Genomic DNA, 20,646 nt, shown 5'->3' with positions numbered 1-20,646 from the left:
CCACACTGTAAGATGAGCCAGTTGCAGAGGAGGCCTCGGATGTCCTGTGACCCTCGACCCACACTCCCCCTCGGGTGGCCCGGGCAAGGCTGGCTGGGTGCTTTCCATGCAGACCACAGGAAGCCCTGTGCTTGCCTGGGTCAGAGCTAAGCCGTGCGCTCTAAAGAAGGGAGGAGGACTGCAGATTCTTGGTCGAGAAGAATGAAGAGGATGTCTGTGTTTGCTGAGCAGCCATTGTGGAGGGTTACCCACCTCCACTTTGCTGTTGCCCGTTTCACTCCCACCAGCTCCTCTTCCTCTGCTGGAACCCATGAGTCCCAGCCTCACTGGTGGCCTCAGACGTGCTTAGGAGTGACGGGGACAGAGAGAGGCCGCTGAGATGCCCTTTAGAACTCTTACTGCTGCGCCAGAGACCCAGATGGAGAGGGACCCTGAACCAAACAGAACGTGTACTAATTTGCCGAACTCCAAACTGTACACTCATAGTCATTTTTAAATTATATTTTTCCAGACTTCAAAAAGGATAATGAGGGTGGGGGATAGGAAACAAAACCTGTAAACGTTGTGAATGGGCTCAGTGGACTCTGGGACCAAACCTGTAATCTCCAAAACAATGGGACCAAGAGCTGCATAGAACCTGGAGTCAAAAAGAACTGCTTCAGTCCCCGCTGTACCGCCTGCCTAGCTGTGGGAGCGGGCAGGGTGCCTGGGAGCCCGCGTTTTCTGGACTGTTCGCGGGACTCATCCCTACCTCACAGGGCTGTTGTGAGGTGTTGTGTGACTGCGTGTCCTGCAAACGCCCAGCTCAGTGCCCAGCCGGCGGTGGGCACCCAATAAACGCTACAACATAAATGTATCTTCTGCAATTAAACACGATTTTTATTCGGTTCTGGTGTTTGAATAAAGAGCCAGGAGGGAGGGAGGTGACAATACGGGTAAGAAGTGTAATTCAGAGGCCGGGCATGGTGGCTCACACATCTAATTCCAGTACTTTGGGAGGCCAAGGTGGGCGGATCACTTGAGGTCGGGAGTTCGAGACCAGCCTGGCCAACATGGTGAAACCCCGTTTCTACTAAAAATACAAAAATTAGCTGGGGGTGGTGGCGCATGCCTGTAATCCCAGCTACTCGGGAGGCTGAAGCAGGAGAATCACTTAAACCTGGGAGGCAGAGGTTGCCATGAGCCGAGATTGCATCACTGCACTGCAGCCTGGGGGACAGAGCAAGACACTGTCTGAAAAAAGAAAGTATAATTCACGTGGAGATTACACGTGGGTCTCTTTCATCCCTGCCTTTTCTCTTAACACCAAGCTTAACAGGCAGGTGGTGCAAGCTGGTCTGGGAGGTGGCGGGCGCCCTGGAACAGCAGGCCCTGCCCCTGTCGGGGGACCCAGGAGCTCCATGGCCGCCGCTCCCTGCCACAGAGAGAATTGGGTGACTCTTCCCACGCGCGGTTTCATCTGGAGAGGAGAGTCTTCCTGCCTCCACAGCCAGCAGCAGGTCCCACGTGTAAAAGGCCGGGAGTGCTTTGGCCACAGCTTAGCCAAGGAAATGGGACGAGGGGTGGCAGAAAACACATTCCTGACTCATCCCTGTTGCTCGTCCGGTTTTTCTGGTTTAGTTTTTCGTTTTTGGGTTTTTGTTTTTTTGAGACGGAGTCTTGCTCTGTCGCCCAGGCTGCACAATCTCAGCTCACTGCAACTTGCATCTCCTGGGTTCAAGCAATTCTCCCTCAGCCTCTTAAGCACCTGGGACTACAGGCATGCACCACCACGTCGGGCTAATTTTTGTATTTTTAGTAGAGACCGGGTTTCACCATGTTGTCCAGGCTGGTCTCAAACTCCTGACCTCAAGTGATCCACCCAACTCGGCCTCCCAAAGTGCTGGGATTACAGCTGTGAGCCACCTCGCCTGGTTTCTCTTGGTTTTCATAACCACATTGGCAAAGGGTGAGGATGGGCCAGGCTTCTTGTTTCGTGTGTCCCCTGCCCTACATCTTTGTATACCAGACCTTTGCATGCAGGGAATGACCGAGTCACTTGTTTGAAATGTACGTGAGGTGGCTCATGCCTGTAATCCCAACAATTTGGGAGGCAGAAGCGGGCAGATCACCTGAGGTCAGGCGTTCGAGACCAGCCTGGCCAACATGGTGAAACCCCGTCTCTACTAAAAATACAAAAATTAGCCGGGTGTGGTGGCGCATGCCTGTAGTCCCAGATACTCAGGAGGCTGAGGCAGGAGAATCGCTTGAATCCAGGAGGCAGAGTTTGCAGTGAATGGAGATCATTCCACTGCACTCTAGCCTGGGGGACAGAGCATGGCTCTGTCTCAAAAAAAAAAAAAAAAAAAAAAAAGAGACCCGGCGCGGTGGCTTAAGCCTGTAATCCCAGCACTTTGGGAGGCCGAGACGGGCGGATCATGAGGTCAGGAGATCGAGACCACCCTGGCTAACACGGTGAAACCCCATCTCTACTAAAAAATACAAAAAAAAAAAACTAGCCGGGCGTGGTGGCGCCGCCTGTAGTCCCAGCTACTCGGGAGGCTGAGGCAGGAGAATGGCGGGAACCCGGGCAGTGGAGCTTGCAGTGAGTCGAGATCCAGCCACTGCACTCCAGCCTGGGCGACAGAGTAAGACTCCATCTCGAAAAAATTTTAAAAATTTTAAAAAAAAAAAGAAAAAAAAATGAAATCTTTCTAAGGTTCAGAATGTGAAGAGACTGTCTTGATCCCTCACTTCCACATTGTTTCTATAGTTAGTTATAATGTAAATAGATTCCTCCTTTTTTTGAGACGGAGTCTCGCTCTGTTGCCCAGGCTGGAGTACAGTGGTGCGATCTCAACTCACTGCAAGCTCCGCCTCCTGGGTTCACGCCATTCTCCTGCCTCAGCCTCCTGAGTAGCTGGGACTACAGGTGCCTGCCGTCATGCCTGGCTAATAATTTGTATTTTTAGTAGAGACGGGGTTTCACTGTGTTAGCCAGGATGGTCTCGATTTCCCGACCTCGTGATCCACCCGCCTCTGCCTCCCAAAGTGCTGGGATTACAGGCGTGAGCCACCACGCCCGGCCTGATTCCTCTTAACACTTCATTTTAGGTGAAGCTGTTGTTGGTGCTGACAGTGTGCGTGCATGTGTGTGTCTGTGAGTGTGTGTGTGTGCCTGCCTGAGCTTCAGGTAAACATACTGATTACATTCCCCCACCAAATCTGACTGAAAGCCCATTGCTATCAGCATTTTATAACACGTTAAAGAATTGGACGTGGTGGCTCACACCTATAATCCCAGCTTCTTGGGAGGCCGAGGCAGGAGGATCGCTTGAGGCCAGCAATTTGAGGCCAGTCTGAACCACACAGCAAGACTCCCTCTCTTAAAATTAAAACCGGTATTCTGGGTTATTTTTGTTGTTGTTGTTGTTCATTGCCTACTCACAGGCTGAACATCTCATTTGTTTTTGTTTGTTCAGTTTGTTTTGTTTTTGAGACAGAGTCTCACTCTATCGCCCAGGCTGGAGTGCAGTGGCGCCATCTCGGCTCACTGCAACCTCTGCCTCCCGGGCTCAAGCGATTCTCCTGCCTCAGCCTCCCGAGTAGCTGGGATTACAGGCGCCGCCACCACGCCCAACTAATTTTTGTACTTTTAGTAGAGATGGGATTTCACCACGCTGGTCAGGCTGGTCTCGAATTCCTGACCTCATGATCCACCCGCGGCGGCCTCCCGAAGCGCTGGGATTACAGCGTGAGCCACCACGCCCAGCCTTAAACATCTAATTTGTACCAAATTGCCCTATAATTCTACCTAGAATATTACAGCAAAATGCCAGAGGCCTGACTCAAATCTTTTAAACAAACCCGACCCTCCCAGGGTGGGCGGCATCACACAGGTGAGCCCGTCCAGGTGTCCCCGCAGCTGAGTGATGGTGTAGGCGGAACAGCTGGCCTGCTTGTGCCTGGCCCGGGACACGGTGGACTTGTTCTGCCTGCGTTCTTGCCGGACCATGTTTGGATTAGCATATGAGTTTAAACACAGTGCTGATGTGGCAATTCTTTCAGAAGCACATCCTTCTCTGAGCTGAACTGCTTCATCACGCACTTCCTTCTGGCTTGGGGAGTTTTGTTTTGTTTTGTTTTGTTTTGTTTTGTTTTTTGAGACGGAGTCTCGCTCTGTTGCCCGGTCTGGAGTGCAGTGGCCGGATCTCAGCTCACTGCAAGCTCCGCCTCCCGGGTTCCCGCCATTCTCCTGCCTCAGCCTCCCGAGTAACTGGGACTACAGGCGCCCGCCACCACGCCCGACTAGTTTTTTGTATTTTTTAGTAGAGACGGGGTTTCACCGTGTTAGCCAGGATGGTCTCGATCTCCTGACCTCGTGATCCCCCCGCCTCGGCCTCCCAAAGTGCTGGGATTACAGGCTTGAGCCACCGCACCCGGCAGCTTGGGGAGTTCTTCTACATCAAAGGCCAAGCCTCATGTATTTCAGTCCTGCCCATCTCCATGGGGCCTGTGGGGCGTTGGTCGGCGTGGAGTCTTTACAGCGGACTGTCCAGGTTGGCGGTTCTCCCATCGGGGCTTCTCACAGCCACCATGTGTCTGAGCAGACGCTGAGCATCATGTCATCCCTCAGACACACACAAGCCTCCACTATTCCATGTGCTGATTTCTGTTTCTGTTACTGCTTCTGCTTCTAATTTTATTTATTTTATTTATTTATTTTTTTGAGATGGAGTCTCGCTGTCGCCCAGGCTGGAGTGCAACCACATGATCTTGGTTCACTGCAACCTCCGCCGCTCAGGTTCAAGCAGTTCTCCTGCCTCAGCCTCGGGAGTAGCTGGGATTACAGGCGCCCACCACCAAGCCTGGCTAATTTTGCATGTTTACGTAGAGATGAGGTTCCACCATGTTTCCGAGGCTGTTCTCAAACTCCTGGCGTTGGCCAGGTGAAGTGACTCACGCCTGTAATCCCAGCACTTTGGGAGGCCGAGGTGGGCAGATCACCTGAGGTCAGGAGGTCAAGACCAACCTGGCCAATATGGTGAAACCCCGTCTCTACTAAAAATACAAAAAAAAAAAAAAAAAAAAAAATTAGTCGGACGTGGTGGTGTGCGCCTGTAGTCCCAGCTACTCGGGAGGGTGAGGCAGAAGAATCACTTGAACCTGGGAGACGGATTAGGTTGTAGTGAGTCAAGATGGTGCCACTGCACTCCAGCCTGGGCGACAGAGCAAGACTCTGTCTCAAAAAAAAAAAAACAAAACCTCCTGACTCAGGTGATCCACCCGACTTGACCTCCCGAAGTGTTGAGATGACAGGCCTGAGCTACCGCGCCCGGCCCCGTTGCTGCTTTCAGAAGTAGCTTTTTCTTCCTGTGTGGCATTGCTTTTTAGTGGGTCAGGGTAGAAATGCGCTTGGGCTTCCCGCAATAGCAAAGCACCTTTCCTCCGGGGAATCTGAAGACCGGGGGACATGGGGAGCAGAACGTAGCTTTTCCCTGCCTTTCCTCTCCCTCGGGGAGGTTCCCTCAGCGCTCTCCTCTTGACCTTCCTTGGTATGTTTAGTGCTGAGCCTGTGCCTGAGCCTGGGGACCTGGGAGAGTTCAGACCGAAGTCCACCGAGGGCCGGCCGCAGAACGGTCGGGCCGGGGAACCGGCTTCCTTGCGCACACAGCTCTGTCTGCAGGGCGCGGATCTGCAGGGATGAAGGAGCTCGATATGAGGAGGCAGGGTGCATGTTAAGTCGCGAACCTTCTGAACTCCGCCACCAGCTTTGGAAATAACGGCTGGGATTTCCTGCTTAAACCTGCATCCCAGAGCACACGGGTACTAGCCGAAGCTCTGAGTAAAATGAAACAGGCTCTGAAGGAAGCCCCAGAGCCTCCTGCCCGCCTGCCCTCTCCATTCAGTCCTGCAGTGACTCAGGAATGGCGTGGGTGGGAGGACAAGTAACTTTTCAAGCCAAGCACCCGGGAGGGCGCAGTGGCTCACGCCTGTAATCCCAGCACTTTGGGAGGCCGAGGCAGGCAGATCACGAGGTCAGGGGTTTGACACCATCCTGGCTAACACGGTGAAACCCCGTATCTACTAAAAATGCAAGAAACTGGCTGAGCGTGGTGGCGCGCACCTGTAATCCCAGCTACTCGGGAGGCTGAGGCATGAGAATGGCGTGAACCTGGGAGGCGGAGGTTGCAGTGAGCCAAGATTGTGCCACTGCACTCCAGCCTGGGCGACAGAGACTCCATCTCAAAAAAAATTAAAAAAAAAAAAAAAAAAAAAAAAAGAAAGCCGAGCACCCACCTCCCGTTTATATTCATCCAGCTGCTGCCGCCGGCTTCGTCAGCTTGTCCTTGTTCATCCCGGGCATGTGGGGAGGATTCACCTTGGTGGAAATGCCGGGGCACCTCCATTGTCACTCCATGTGTCCCTGAGGAAGGACGGAACCGAAAGTGGCTTCGGGGTGGTGCTTGGCTGGGGCAAGGCCGCTGGAGGTCTCTGTCGCTGTGTCACCCTGGGCCACCTTCTTCTAAGGGACCCTTTCCTCATGTCTGTCCTGTCGGGAGGCTGGGCAGGGTGGGGAAATGGAAGCCTGATGGTTCACCTGCCCTGTCTGATGCCCAGGACGTCTGTCCCGCTGCCCTCAGGCAGGCCTCCAGCTCCTCCCGCATGTGGTGGCAGGATGCCATGCTCTTCTCTTCTGCAGCAGCTGTGTACCTTTCCAAATTAAAAAATGCCGGTATCTAGCCGGGCGCAGTGGTGGCTGAGGCCTGTAATCTCAGCACTTTGGGAGGCCGAGGTGGGAGGATCACCTGAGGTCAGAAGTTCGAGGCCAGCCTGGCCAACATGGTGAAACCCTGTCTCTACAAAAAATACAAAAGTTAGCCAGGCGTGGTGGCACATGCCTGTAGTCGCAGCCACTCGAGAGGCTGAGGCAGGAGAATCAGTTAAACCCGGGAGGTGGAGGTTACAGTGTGCCGAGATGGTGCCACCGCACTCCATCCTGGATGACAGAGTGAGACTGTCTCAAAAAAAGTAAATAGCCGGCGCGGTGGCTCACGCCTGTAATCCCAGCACTTTGGGAGGCCAAGGCAGGCAGATCATGAGGTCAGGAGATCGAGACCATCCTGGCTAACATGCTGAAACCCCATCTCTACTAAAAAAAAGACAAAAAAATTAGCCGGGCGTGGTGGCAGGTGCCTGTAGTCCCAGCTGCTCAGGAGGCTGAGGCAGGAGAATGGTGTGAACCCAGGAGGCGGAGCTTGCAGTGAGCCGAGATCACACCACTGCACTCCAGCCTGGGCGACAGAGCGAGACTCCATCTCAAAAAAAAAAAAAAAAAAAAAATTAGCCAGTTGTGCTGATATGCCCAGCTACTCAGGAGGCTGAGACAGGAAGATCACTTGAGGCCAGGAGTTCGAGACCAGCCTGGGCAACAGTTTGAGACCGCCCCCCCCTCCACCTCCCGCAGCCTCTACCAAAAAATAATAATAGTATTCTAGTTTCCAAGCATGCTACAGTTACAAACTCTTCCTTGGTAAGATTTTCCTTCCCAGAGCGCTGTTGTCAGACTCCTGGAGCTGCTGCAGCCCTGCGAGGTGGGTAGACAAGGGAGGCAGGCCGGACCAGGTGAGCTCCGCTGCACCCGTCCCCACCCCGGCCCTGCCTTTCCTGTGCCTCTCTGGACCCTAACACTGCGAGAGATGGAGAGACCATCAGAAGCACTGGCCTGAGTCTCCTCCCAACACCGAGCTCTGGGGAGGGTGGATAGGTTTCCTCACAGCCACTAGGTGGCGGAAGTCTCTCAGCGATGCAGACATCTGCGGGGCTGGTGGGCTGACGAGATGGGGGTGCCCTGGTCAGACTGTGTCCTTGGGGGCTGGGCGGTCGCACCGGGAGCTCCACCAGTGCACTAGTTTGAATGAACTCCCAATGCAAAAATGGCAAAAGGTGGCCGTGGAGAAACCTGGCTTCCTCTGACCATGGGAATTTCACTGTTCTTGTTACTGCCTGTGGATGAGCGTGGGTCTGGAGGGCGCCTCTGCCTCTGGGGAGAAGGTGACCTTGCCACAATGGCGCTCCATTCCAGCGGCGGCAGCTCCCTCCCGCGTCTGTAGCCCCGCGGCCTCCTGACAGCCTGTCTTCTTATAGGCCACCGCTCCCCTCTCAACGACCTGTTTCCCAATCATGCCATTCCCCCCAAGGGAGAGCCAATTCATCACTATTTAAAATGGTGAATCGAAAAAGCTGGTCAGGCAGGCACGGTGGCTCACGCCTGTAATCCCAGCACTTTGGGAGGCTGAGGTGGACGGATCGTCTGAGGTCAGGAGTTTGAGACCAGCCTGGCCAACATGGTGAAACCCCGTCTCTACTAAAAATACAAAAATCAACTGGGTGTGGTGGCGGCCACCTGTAATCCCAGCTCCTCAGGAGGCTGAGGCAGAACACTTGCTTGAACCTGGGAGGCGGAGGTTGCAGTGAGCCAAGATCGCGCCATTGCATTCCAGCCTGGGCGACAGAGTGACAGTGCAGAAGAAGAAGAAGAAGGAGGAGGAGGAGGAGGAGGAGGAGGAGGAGAAGGAGAGGAAGAAGAGGAAGAGGAAGAGGAGAAGGGAGAAGAGAGGGAAGAGGAGGAAGAGGAGGAGTAGGAAGAAGAAGAAGAGGAAGAGAAGAAGAAGAACAAGAAGGAGGAGGAGGAGAGGAAGGAGAAGGGGAAGGGGAAGAAGAAGAAGAAAGAAGAAGAAAGCCGGTCAGATCTAGGGAGAGCGACCAGAGCATCACCCCCAGACGGCTTGACTCTGAGCTCCTGACCTCAGCCTTGAGACAGAGGCTCTCCCGACACACACACACACACACACACACCGAACCAGCAAACGCTCTCTGCTTTGAAGCAGGCACTGTGTAGTCTGATATGTCCCCAGGGAAGGAGGGCAGCCAAGCAGAGACAGCTCCTGCGAGAGCCTGAGGAGAGAGCTGTCCAGCACCTCAGGACAGAGAAAGTGCTGGAGAGGCCCTCGGCTTCCCTGCATCCCACGGAGATAACAGCAGGTACCAGGCACCGGGAGTGAAGTTAGATCAGTGGGTGTAAACCATAAGACTGCCCAGGCAAGACATGGTCCTTTCTCTCTTTTCTTTCCCTCCCTCCCTTCCTTCCCTCCCTCCCTCCCTCCTTCCTTTTCTCTTTTCTTTTTTTTTTTTTTTTTTTGAGACAGTCTTACTCTGTCACCCAGGCTGGAGTGCAGTGGTGCAATCTCAGCTCACTGCAACTTCCGCCTCCCAGGTTCCAGTGATTCTCCTGCCTCAGCCTCCTGAGTATCTGGGATTACAGGCACCTGCCACCACATCTGGGTAATTTTTGTACTTTTAGTAGAGACAAGGTTTCTCCATGTTGGCCAGGCTGGTCTCGAACTCCTGACATCAGGTGATCCTCCCGCCTCGGCCTCCCAAAGTGCTGGGATTACAGGCGTGAGCCACCCCGCCCGACCTCATTCTTTCTTTTATCTTTTAGAGTTCAGGTCTCACTCTATCACCCAGGCTGGAGCGCAGTGGTGTGATCACAGCTCACTGCAGCCTCAACCTCCTGGGCTCAAATGATCCTCCCACCTCAGTCTCCCAAGTAGCTGGGACTCCTGGTGCACACTACCATGCCTTTTTATAGAGACAGGGTCTCAGTACATTGCCCAGGCTGGTCTTGAACTCCTGGGCTCAAGCAATCCTCCTACCTCAGCTTCCCAAAGTGCTGGGGATACAGTCATGAGGCACCGCACGCAACCACCTACTCATTCTAAGACCATTCCTTCCCTGTGGTGGCATTTATGAAATTGGAGTGTTAGGGACCGGGCACGGTGGCTCACGCCTGTAATCCCAGCACTTTGGGAGGCCAAGGCAGGTGGATAATTTGAGGCCAGGAGTTCAAAACCAGACTGGCCAACGTGGCAAAACCCCATCTCCTTTTAAAAATACAAAAATTAACCAGGCTTGGTGGTGCACGCCTGTAATTCCAGTTATTTGGGAGGCTGAGGCACGAGAATCTGGGAAGCGGAGGTTGCAGGGAGCCAGGATTGCGCCCCTACACTCCAGCCTGGGCGACAGAGTGAGACTCTGTCTCAAAAAAAAAAAAAAAAAAAAAAAGAAGGAAAAGAAAAGAAGAAAAGAAAAAAAGAAATTGGAGTGTTTCACAGTCCAGGGTCATTATGGCCACCTGTCCCCTGGAAATCCGTAACTAAGTGATGTCTTAGAATGAATGAAACACCTCATGGTGTGCACAGTGACCCGTCAGCTTCAGGGCACGTTGTTCACAAAACACCCCTCCCCAAATAGAAGACCCTCCCTGGGCAAGGTAACTCATCCCAACTGGTGGCACTGGGCAGGACAGGGCTCAGTTGCTCCTGGTAGAGGCTGAAGGAGCAGGGCCAGGGGAGGCTCCCGCTGTCCATGTCTGAAGAGCCAGGATCTGCACAGCTCCCCACCCTCAGCCACCACCCCCCCCGACCCTGGCTTCCCTGGGCCCCTTCTGAGATGCAGAGATGCATGCTGGGATTGGCCACCTTCCAACCCCCAGCCCAGACCACGGCACCATGCCCCAGGCTGCCTGCGGCCCCTCTTCTTGACAGACTCGCAGCCACGTCCCTGCAGCCTCCTTGGTGCTGACAAATGGCCCCCAAGAGGGTGCCTGGCCACTGCCCCAGAACCTGCCATGGGCCCTGCATCCTGGCTGCTGGCCAACTCCATCATTTATGTCCCTGTTGACCTTAGTGGGAGCCCCCAGGCTGCTGCATTCCGTCCTGAAACCTACAGCAATGCAGAACGTCACTGTGGCTGGCAGAGTCACTCCGTTTGCTTCAGGTGGTCACCGCAGGCAGGCCTGAGGGCTGTGGCTGCCGCGTTGCCGGTGAAGGAGAAAAACCCACAATTTGTTCAGATGAGCTCCTTTGCTTAAGGCTCTGGGAGGCATCTTTTCTGGTTATTTTCGGCTTTCTCCTCCTTTTGAGGAAGTTCAAGGGATCAGCTCTTGTCCCCACCCCCTGACTCCAGGGGTCAGACTGTGTCAGGGTGCTGGGAGTCCCTTAAGACCAGGGTGCTGGTCTTAAGGAGGCACCCCCAAATCTGGAGGAGCCGCTGGGCTGGCTCCTGGAAAGATGAAGACACGTAGGGCTGTGCCTCCATCACAGGGCAGTTTCCCTCAGAGAAGGCTTTGGGGCTTTGGAGCAGGGGACCCTCCCCAGGCCCTGTGTCCTCCAGTGTCCTCCAGAAGGACTTGGATGGGGTCATCGAGGAGAGAGAGCTCATCCTGCACAGCAGCAAGTGGCTCTGTTCAAAAACTGTCCCTGCCCCTAGCTGGGCATAGCAGCACGCGCCTGTAGTCCCAGCTACTGGGGAGGCTGAGGTGGGAGGATCACTTGAGCCCAGGGGCTCGATTGAGGCTGCAGTGAGCTATGATCGCACCACCGCATTCCAACCTGGGGGATAGAGTGAGACCCTGTCAAAAAAAAATACAAAAACAAAAACAAACAACAACAACAACAACAAAACAGTCCTTGGCCAGGCACAGAGGCTCACACCTGTAATCCCAGAACTTTGGGAGGCCAAGGCGGGCAGATCATCTGAGGTCAGGAGTTTGAGACCAGCCTGGACAACATGGCAAAACCCCATCTCTACTAAAAATAGAAAAATTGGCCAGGCGTGGTGGCTCAAGCCTGTAATCCCAGCACTTTGGGAGGCCGAGATGGGTGGATCACGAGGTCAGGAGATCGAGACCATCCTGGCTAACGTGGTGAAACCCCCCCGTCTCTACTTAAAAAATACAAAAAACTAGCCGGGCAAGGTGGCGGGCGCCTGTAGTCCCAGCTACTCGGGAGGCTGAGGCAGGAGAATGGCGTAAACCCGGGAGGCGGAGCTTGCAGTGAGCTGAGATCCGGCCACTGCACTCCAGCCTGGGCGACAGAGCGAGACTCCGTCTCAAAAAAAAAAAAAAGAAAAAAAAAAAAGAAAAATTAGCAGGGCGTGGTGGTGGGCGCCTATAGTCCCAGCTACTCAGGAAGCTGAGGCAGGAGAATCGCTTGAACCTGGGAGATGGAGGTTGTGGTGAGCTGAGATGATGCCACTGCACTCCAACCTGGGCAACAGAGCGAGACATTATCAGAAAGAAAGAAAGAAAGAAAGAAAGAAAGAAAAGAAAGAAAGAAAGAAAGAAAGAAAGAAAGAAAGAGAGAGAGAGAGAGAGAGAGAGAGAGAGAGAGAGAGAGAGAGAGAGAGAGAGAGAGGAGGGAGGGAGGGAGGGAGGGAGGGAGGGAGGGAGGGAGGGAGGGAGGGAGGGAGGAGGAAGGAAGGAAGGAAGGAAGGAAGGAAGGAAGGAAGGAAGGAAGGGAGGGAAAGGAAGGGAAAGGAAGGGAAAGGAAAGGAAAGGAAAGGAAAGGAGGGAAAGAAAGGAAAGGAAGGAAAGGAAGGAAGGAAGGAAGGAAGGAAGGAAGGAAGGAAGGAAGGAAGAAAGAAAGAAAGAAAAGAAAAGAAAAGAAAAGAAAAGAAAAGAAAAGAAAAGAAAAGAAAAGAAAAGAAAAGAAAAGAAAAGAAAAGAAAAGAAAAGAAAAGAAAAGAAAAGAAAAGAAAAGAAAAAGAAAAAGAAAAAAAAAAAAAAGAAAAGACAAGACAGATCACCTGTGACTGTTAGTGCCAGAGCTAACCTGGGGTTAACACTGCCGTGTGCTTCCTTCTGATGACTTTTCTAACAGAGATATCCTGTTAGGAGCTGATTTATTTCCATTAGTATGTAGCCCCACAGTGATTCTGTGTTCTCCCTGCATCACTAATGGGAATCTTTTTATTCCAATCCCAAAATTGGAATCCATTGTCTGACAATGGATTTGTGTGTTGGACAAAAGAGGCTGCCTAGAAAGGGTGTGTGCTGAGTGATAGGAATGTAGGAGGTACTTGAGAGGCTCGAGACGGGCCAGGCGCAGTGGTTCACGCCTGTAATCCCAGCGCTTCCGGAGGCCAAGGCAAATGGATCATTTGAGGTCAGGAGATCGAGACCAGCCCGGCTAACAGGGTGAAACTCCGTCTCTACTAAAAATACAAAAATTAGAGGCCAGGTGCGGTGGCTCACGCCTGTAATCCCAGCACTTTGGGAGGCCGAGCGGGGCAGATCACGAGGTCAGGAGATCGAGACCATCCTGGCTAACATGGTGAAACTCCGTCTCTACTAAAAAATACAAAAAAATTAGCCAGGCATGGCGGGCACCTGTAGTCCCAGCTACTCGGGAAGCTGAGGCAGGAGAATGGCGTGAACCCAGGAGGCGGAGCTTACAGTGAGCCGAGATCGTGCCACTGCATTCCAGCCTGGACAACAGAGCGAGACTCTGTCTCAAAAAAAAAAAAAAAAAAAAAAATTAGAAAGGCGTGGTGGCAGATGCCATTAGTCCCCAGCTACTCAGGAGGCTGAGGCAGGAGAATCGCCTGAGCCCCAGAGGCGGAGGTTGCAGTGAGCCAAGAGTGCGCCACTGCACTCTAGCCTGGCAACAGAGCAAGACTCTCTCAAAAATAAATAAATAAAAAGAAAAAAGAAAGGCTTGAGACCGCAGAGCAGGGTGTCTGAATGCAAGACCGTGCCCACCCCACCGGGAAGCATGGAGGATGGCGTGGAGCCCGGGTGGCATGTTCAGTTGCATGCACGTGTGCACATGTGTGTAGATGTGTGCGATTCCTGTGCACGCAGGGTTGGAAAGATCACTGGCCCGGCCTTTGTCCCAGACCAGGATTCCAGCATGGGCTCTATGGGGCCGTGTGGCTGCGGATGGTTGGATGCGGAAGCCGAGTAGGCTATGTCCTGCATTATGTGGTCATTGCGCTAATGTCTGTGGAGTCATCACAGGTCCTGATCATTGGAGACACCGGATATTTTTTGTTGGTTTATTATTGTGTATTTATTTATTTATTTATTTTTGACATGGGGTTTTGCTCTTGTCCCCCAGGACGGAGTGCAATGGGGGTGATCTCAGCTCACTGCAACCTCCGCCTCCCAGGTTCAAGCGATTTTCCTGCCTCAGTCTTCTGAGTAGCTGGGATTACAGGCACCCGCCATCGTGCCCAGCTGATATTTTTTGTATTTTTAGTAGAAATGGGGTTTCACCATGTTGGCCAGGCTGGTCTCGAACTCCTGACCTCAGGTGATCCACCCGCCTTGGCCTCCCAAACTGCTGGCAGCCTGTTTTTTGTTTACTTATTTGTTTGTTTGTTTTAGACAGGGCCTCGTTCTGTCACCCAGGCTGGAATGCAGCAGCACAATCATAGCTCACTGCAGCCTCAACCTCCTGGGCAAGCAATCCTCCCACGTCTGCCTCCTGAGTAGCTGGGACTACTGGTGTGCACCACCAGCCCTGGCTAATTTTTAAAAATTTTTTAGAGACGGGGCATCTCCCTGTGTTGCTGAGGTTGGTCTTGCACTCCTGGCCTCCAGCGATCCTCCTACCTTGGCCTCCCAAAGTGCTGGGATTAACAGGCTTGAGCCACTGCACCCAGCCCTGCCAGTATATGTTTTAAAGGGCACACTGTGTTGTTCCTTCCCACCCTATCCCTGCCTGGAGGGGTGCTTCCTCTCTCTGGCCACCCTGCAGTTTGTCCCGAGTCTTCCCTCCTGCACAGGCGGGGAAGCCCTTCAAGGTCCATTCCACAGTTTCTTAACCGTGGGACACTTTACAATCCACAGATATTTGACAGGACCCATGAATGGATGAAGGAAATGAAAGACTTTTTGTCCATTTTTGCAGACACAGTCACAGGATCCTAGAGGATGTATTTAGAATATGACATCTAAATATAATTTTCTCCTGGGTTTTTCAGAAAATTCCCATCATCTGCCATGCGGAACTGTTTAAACCCAGTTTGCTCATGCAAACTCTGAACTCACTGTTCTCACAGCCTCCCGAAGCCTGGCCCTATCAGGCTCTCCCCTGTCTTTTCGATCAAGATTGCTCGTTTGATTTTGAACACAGTCATTGCCCAGGGAACTTGGTGATTTTCTATCTCTTCCATGTAGGCCAACACCTTCCTTACTGCAGAAATAGGCCTTGGGGGTGCTTGCTTCCCTGTGAGTGCCCTGCCGTGCCCCGCAGCTATACTGTGTTTATTATTTATTTATTTATTTATTTATTTATTTATTTATTTATTTTGAGACGGAGTCTCCCACTCTCTTGCCCAGGTTGGAGTACAGTGGCGCGACCTCGGCTCACCGCAACCTCCGCCTCCCAGGTTCAAGCAATTCTCCTGCCTTAGCCTCCCGAGTAGCTGAGATTACAGGTGCGCACCACCATCCCCAGCTGATTTTTATATTTTTACTAGAGACAAGGTTTTACTATGTTGGCCAGCCTGGTCTCAAATTCCTGACCTCAAGTGAACCGCTCACCTCGGCCTCCCAAAGTGCTGGGATTATAGTCATGAACCACAGCGTCCGGCCAGCTTCACTGTGTTAGCTAGGTCTTCAGGGACCACCCCCATCATTGGTATATTCCTTCTTAGCGGTTAGCAACTCAAATACACAGCCTACTGCCCCCTGACAAGGAGAATGTGTGAACCAGGAAGACAGCCTTGGCTCCTCTGTCCTGTGTTCAAGTCATCAATGATGACCAAGAGGAAGAGGAGGTGGCAAAGCGACAAGAGCAAAAGCACCAATACTTGGAATTTGGCCATTTCTGGACATCAAGCAGTAAACAGTTCAAAAACTTCAAGTGCAGACCAGGTATGGCGGCTCACACCTGTAATTTCAGCACTTTGGTGGCGGAGGCGGGATGATCACTTGAGGCTAGAAGTTTGAGACCAGCCTGGGCAACATAGCGATACCTCATCTCTACAAAAAATACAAAAATTAGCCGGGCATGGTGGTGCACGCCTGTAGTCTCAGCTACTCGGGAAGCTGAGGCAGGAAGATTGCTTAAGCCAAAGATTTCGAGGCTGGAGTGAGCTGTGATTATACCACAATGAGACTCTGTCTCTATTTTTTTTTTTGGAGATAAGAGTTTGGGTCTGTCGCCCATGCTGGGGTACAGTGGCATGATCTCAGCTCACTGCAACCTCTGCCTCCTGGATTCAAGCAATTCTCCTGCCTCATCTTTCCGAGTACCTGGTACTACAGGTATGTACCACCATGCCCAGCTAATTTTTTTTTTTTTTTTTTTTTTTTGAGACGGAGTCTCACGCTCTTGCCCAGGCTGGAGTGCAGTGGCCGGATCTCAGCTCACTACAAGCTCCGCCTCCCGGGTTTACGCCATTCTCCTGCCTCAGCCTCCCGAGTAGCTGGGACTACAGGTGCCCGCCACCTTGCCCGGCTAGTTTTTTGTATTTTTTTAGTAGAGACGGGGTTTCATCGTGTTAGCCAGGATGGTCTCGATCTCCTGACCTTGTGATCCGCCCATCTCGGCCTCCCAAAGTGCTGGGATTACAGGCTTGAGCCACCGCGCCCAGCCAATTTTTTTGTATTTTTATAATTTTAGTAGAGACAGAGTTTCACTATGTTGGCCAGGCTGGTCTCGAACTCCTGACCTCAAGGAATCCACCCACCTCAGCCTCCCAAAGTGCTGGGATAACAAGTGTGAGCTACCGTGCTCGACGAATAAAGCCTTTTTTTTTTTTTTTTTTTTTTTTTTTTTGAGACGGAGTCTCGCTCTGTCGCCCAGGCTGGAGTGCAGTGGCGCAATCTCAGCTCACTGCAAGCTCCGCCTCCCGGGTTCACGCCATTCTCCTGCCTCAGCCTCCCGAGTAGCTGGGACTACAGGCGCCCGCCACTGCGCCCGGCTAATTTTTTCTATTTTTAGTAGAGACGGGGTTTCACCATGGTCTCGATCTCCTGACCTTGTGATCCGCCCGCCTCGGCCTCCCAAAGTGCTGGGATTACAGGCGTGAGCCACCGCGCCCGGCTTTTTTTTTTTTTTTTTTTTGAGACAGGTTCTCACTCTGTCACCCAGGCTGGAGTACAATGATTCGATCCCAGCTCCCTGCAACCTCTGCCTCCTGGGTCTAAGTGATTCTTTTTTTTTTTTTTTTTGAGACGGAGTCTCACGCTGTTGCCCAGGCTGGAGTGCAGTGGCCAGATCTTAGCTCACTGCAAGCTCCGCCTCCCGGGTTTAGGCCACTCTCCTGCCTCAGCCTCCCAAGTAGCTGGGACTACAGGCGCCCGCCACCTCGCCCGGCTAGTTTTTTGTCTTTTTAGTAGAGACGGGGTTTCACCGTGTTAGCTAGGATGGTCTCGATCTCCTAACCTAGCGATCCACCCGTCTCGGCCTCCCAAAGTGCTGGGATTACAGGCTTGAGCCACTGCACCCGGCCTGGGTCTAAGTGATTCTTATGCCTCAGTCTCCCAAGTAGCTGGGACTACAGACGTGTGCCACCACACCCGGCTAATTTTTGTACTTTTAGTAGAGACAGGGTTTCACCCTGTTGGCCAGGCTGGTCTCCAACTCCTGAGTTCAAGTGATCCACCAGCCTCAGCTTCCCAAAGTGCTGGGATTATAGGCGTGAGCCACCGCGCCAGGCCCAAAGAAAGCCATTTTGAAAAGAGAGAGTGAGTAGGGAAGGAACACACTTCCTGGCCTCGGTCCTGCTTGGAGAGGATTATCCTAGAGCCAGCGGAGCAGGGCCCCCCTCCGAATCCGCTGAGTCAGCAGATGATGCTGAGTTCCCGGGGAGGAGGAGGAGGGGCCACTGCAAAACTGATCATGCAGATCCCGGTGGGCGGCCTGGAGCCCTTGAGCTACAGGGCCCAGGTGCTTCCCCACCGTGACCATGGCCAAGGCACACCTGGGTGGTGGGGGCCGAGGCAGCTGCAGCCACGATAACAGCTGCTCCCAGGAGGCCCCGTCTCCCGGGCAGCCACAGTATCTATCCGACAGTTCCCATTCTGTAAGGCCCAGGCTGGATCGATGCAGACAGTCCATCTCATTTATCATTCACTTAAGTACCACCCAGCAGGGCCTCCTGGGAGCCCGCTGGCCACGAGCCCTGCAGGCTGCAGCTGTGGCACTTCCAGACCGCGCCCTGAACTGCAAGGAGAAAACACACTCAGCCTAAGCCCCTGCCCCTCTGGCCACGCGGGGCCCTTGTCACCGTCCAGGAAGTGTGCCCAGAAGGAGTGACCAGGGCCTTCCTTCCTCATCTCCTGCCCAGGGCAGCCCCTTCCAGGCCACAGGCTCTGGGCCTTAGCCTGCAGGCTGAGGGCAGGCCCCGAGGACACAGTGAGGGGCCTGGGCTATTTGAAGAGCAGGGAGAATTTTGCATGCAGCATCGCAGAGGTAAGCGATTCTTAGGGGTTCTTTTCAGTATTGAGGAGCTCAAGACCTGTGTCCACTCTGATTTGGTAAATCAAGGTTCTTCGAAGTCACAATAAAAATGGAGGGCCGGGTACTTTGGGAGGCCAAGGTGGGCAGACCACTTGAACATGCCTGTAGCCCTAGCTACACAGCAGGCTGAGGCAGGAGAATCGCCTGAACCCCGGAGGTGGAGGTTTCAGTGAGCCAAGATCGCGCCACTGCACTCCAGCCTGGGCCACAGAGGGAGACTGCATTTCAAAAAAAAAAAAGAAAGAAGAAAGAAAGGAAGAAAAATGCAGAGATGAGTCTCTGAAATTAAAACGTTTTATTTGGGTGGGGTGGGGAGGCTCATGCCTATAATCCCAGCAATTTGGGAGGCTGAGGTGGGCAGATCACTTGAGGTCGGGAGTTAGACACCAGACTGGTCGACATGGTGAAACCCTGTCTCTACCAAAAATACAAAAATTAGCCAGGTGTGGTGGCGCGTGCCTGTCATCCCAGCTACTCAGGAGGCTGAGGCAGGAGAATCGCTTGAACCCGGGAGGTGGAGGGTGCGGTGAGCCGAGATCGTGCCACTGCACTCCAGCCTAGGTGACAGAGCGAGTCCCCATCTCAAAAAATAAATAAATAAATAAATAAATAAATAAATAAATAAATAAATAAAAAAAATACGATGTTTTATTTGAGAAGACAGAAGACTGTAATTCAGGGCATCCACTCTGACTAGGTATGTGCAAGAACAAAATGGAGGTCGGAGGTTTTGTAGAGAAAAAAAGAGAGAGAGGGAGGGAGACAGGGGAAAAGTGACATATTGCTCTTTGAATTAATTTTTTTTGTTTGTTTTTGAGACACGGTCTCACTCTGTTGCCCAGGATGGAGTGCAGTGGCTCATTCATAGCTCACTGCAGCCTGGACTTCCTAGGCTTAAGTATCCCTACCACCTCAACCTCCCAAGTAGCTGGGACTACAGTCATGCACCACCGTGCCAGCTAATTTTCTTTCTTTCTTTTCTTTTTTTTTTTTTTTTTTTTTTTTGAGATGGAGTTTCACTCTCGTTGACGAGGCTGGAGTGCAGTGGCCCAATCTTGGCTCACTACAACCTCCGCCTCCTGGGTTCAAGTGATTCTCCTGCCTCAGCCTCCCAAGTAGCTGGAATTACAGTCACCCACCACCACGCCCAGCTAATTTTTGTATTTTTAGTAGAGAGGGGGTTTCTCCATGTTGGTCAAGCTGGTCTTGAACTTCTGACCTCAGGTGATCCACCCACCTCGGCCTCCCAAAGCGCTGGGATTACAGGCGTGAGTCACCATGCCCGGCCCACGCTAGTTAATTTTCTTTGTTTTGTGTGTGTGTGTGTGTGTGTGTGTGTGTGTGTGTTTCTTTTTTTGTGATGGAGTTTGATCTTGTTGCCAGGCTGGAGTGCAATGGTAGGATCTCGGCTCACTGTAACCTCTGCCTCCCAGGTTCAGGCAATTCTCCTGCCTCACCCTCCTGAATAGCTGGGATTACAGGTGCGTGCCACCATGCCCGGCTAAATTTTTGTATTTTTTAGTAGAAATGAGGTGTCACCATGTTAGCCAGGCTGGTCTTGAACTCCTGACCTCAGATGATCCGCCCACCTCGGCCTCCCAAAGTGCTGGGATTACAGGCATGAACCACTGCGCTCGGCCTAATTTTATTTGTTTTTGTAGAGATGAGGTCTCGCTATGTTGCCCAGACTGGTCTTGAACTCCTGGCCTCAAGCGATCCTCCTGCCTCAGGCTCCCAAAGTGCTGGGATTACAGGTGTGAACCACCACACCCAGCCCATGCTGCTCTTTGAGAAAGATCCTTGGTGCTAGTGAGGTTCCCAGGAAGGGAACCTGGGACGCTCTGATTGACAGGTGATGGAGGTGGGCAAAATTAGCCCTACGGTTGCAGTGAGTTACCTCAGCAGCTGTACGGAAAACTGGTCTCAGAGTACAGCAGCAGTGCCAGCCTTGGGGCTTGCAGAGAATGACATTTTTGGAGCAGTGTTCTGTGTCAGTTTTTCCCCCCTGGCCTCTCGACGCTGCGATAGTTGAGTATGACAAGAATGACCCAGTTCAGATGATCAACCTTCACAGTTCAAATCCCAGCGCCACCACGTGCCAGCTGGGTTAATGTCCTGGGACTGCCATGACAAAGTATTGCAGATTGGGCAGCTTTAACCACAGAACTGGATTCTCTCACTGTTTCGGAGTCACAAGTCTGAGACTGAGGTGTCTGCCAGGGCCACCCACGCTCTCTCCAAGGACTCTGTGGGGATCCTTCCTGCCCTTTCCAGCCTCTGGTGGCTCCAGACATTCCTCGCTTTGAGGCTGCATCGCTCCGGGCTCGGTCTCTGTTGTTACCCAGCT

This window comes from Chlorocebus sabaeus, chromosome 28 (assembly GCF_047675955.1).
Source record: "Chlorocebus sabaeus isolate Y175 chromosome 28, mChlSab1.0.hap1, whole genome shotgun sequence".
NCBI lineage: Eukaryota > Metazoa > Chordata > Mammalia > Primates > Cercopithecidae > Chlorocebus > Chlorocebus sabaeus.
This window is presented reverse-complemented; position numbering follows the sequence as displayed.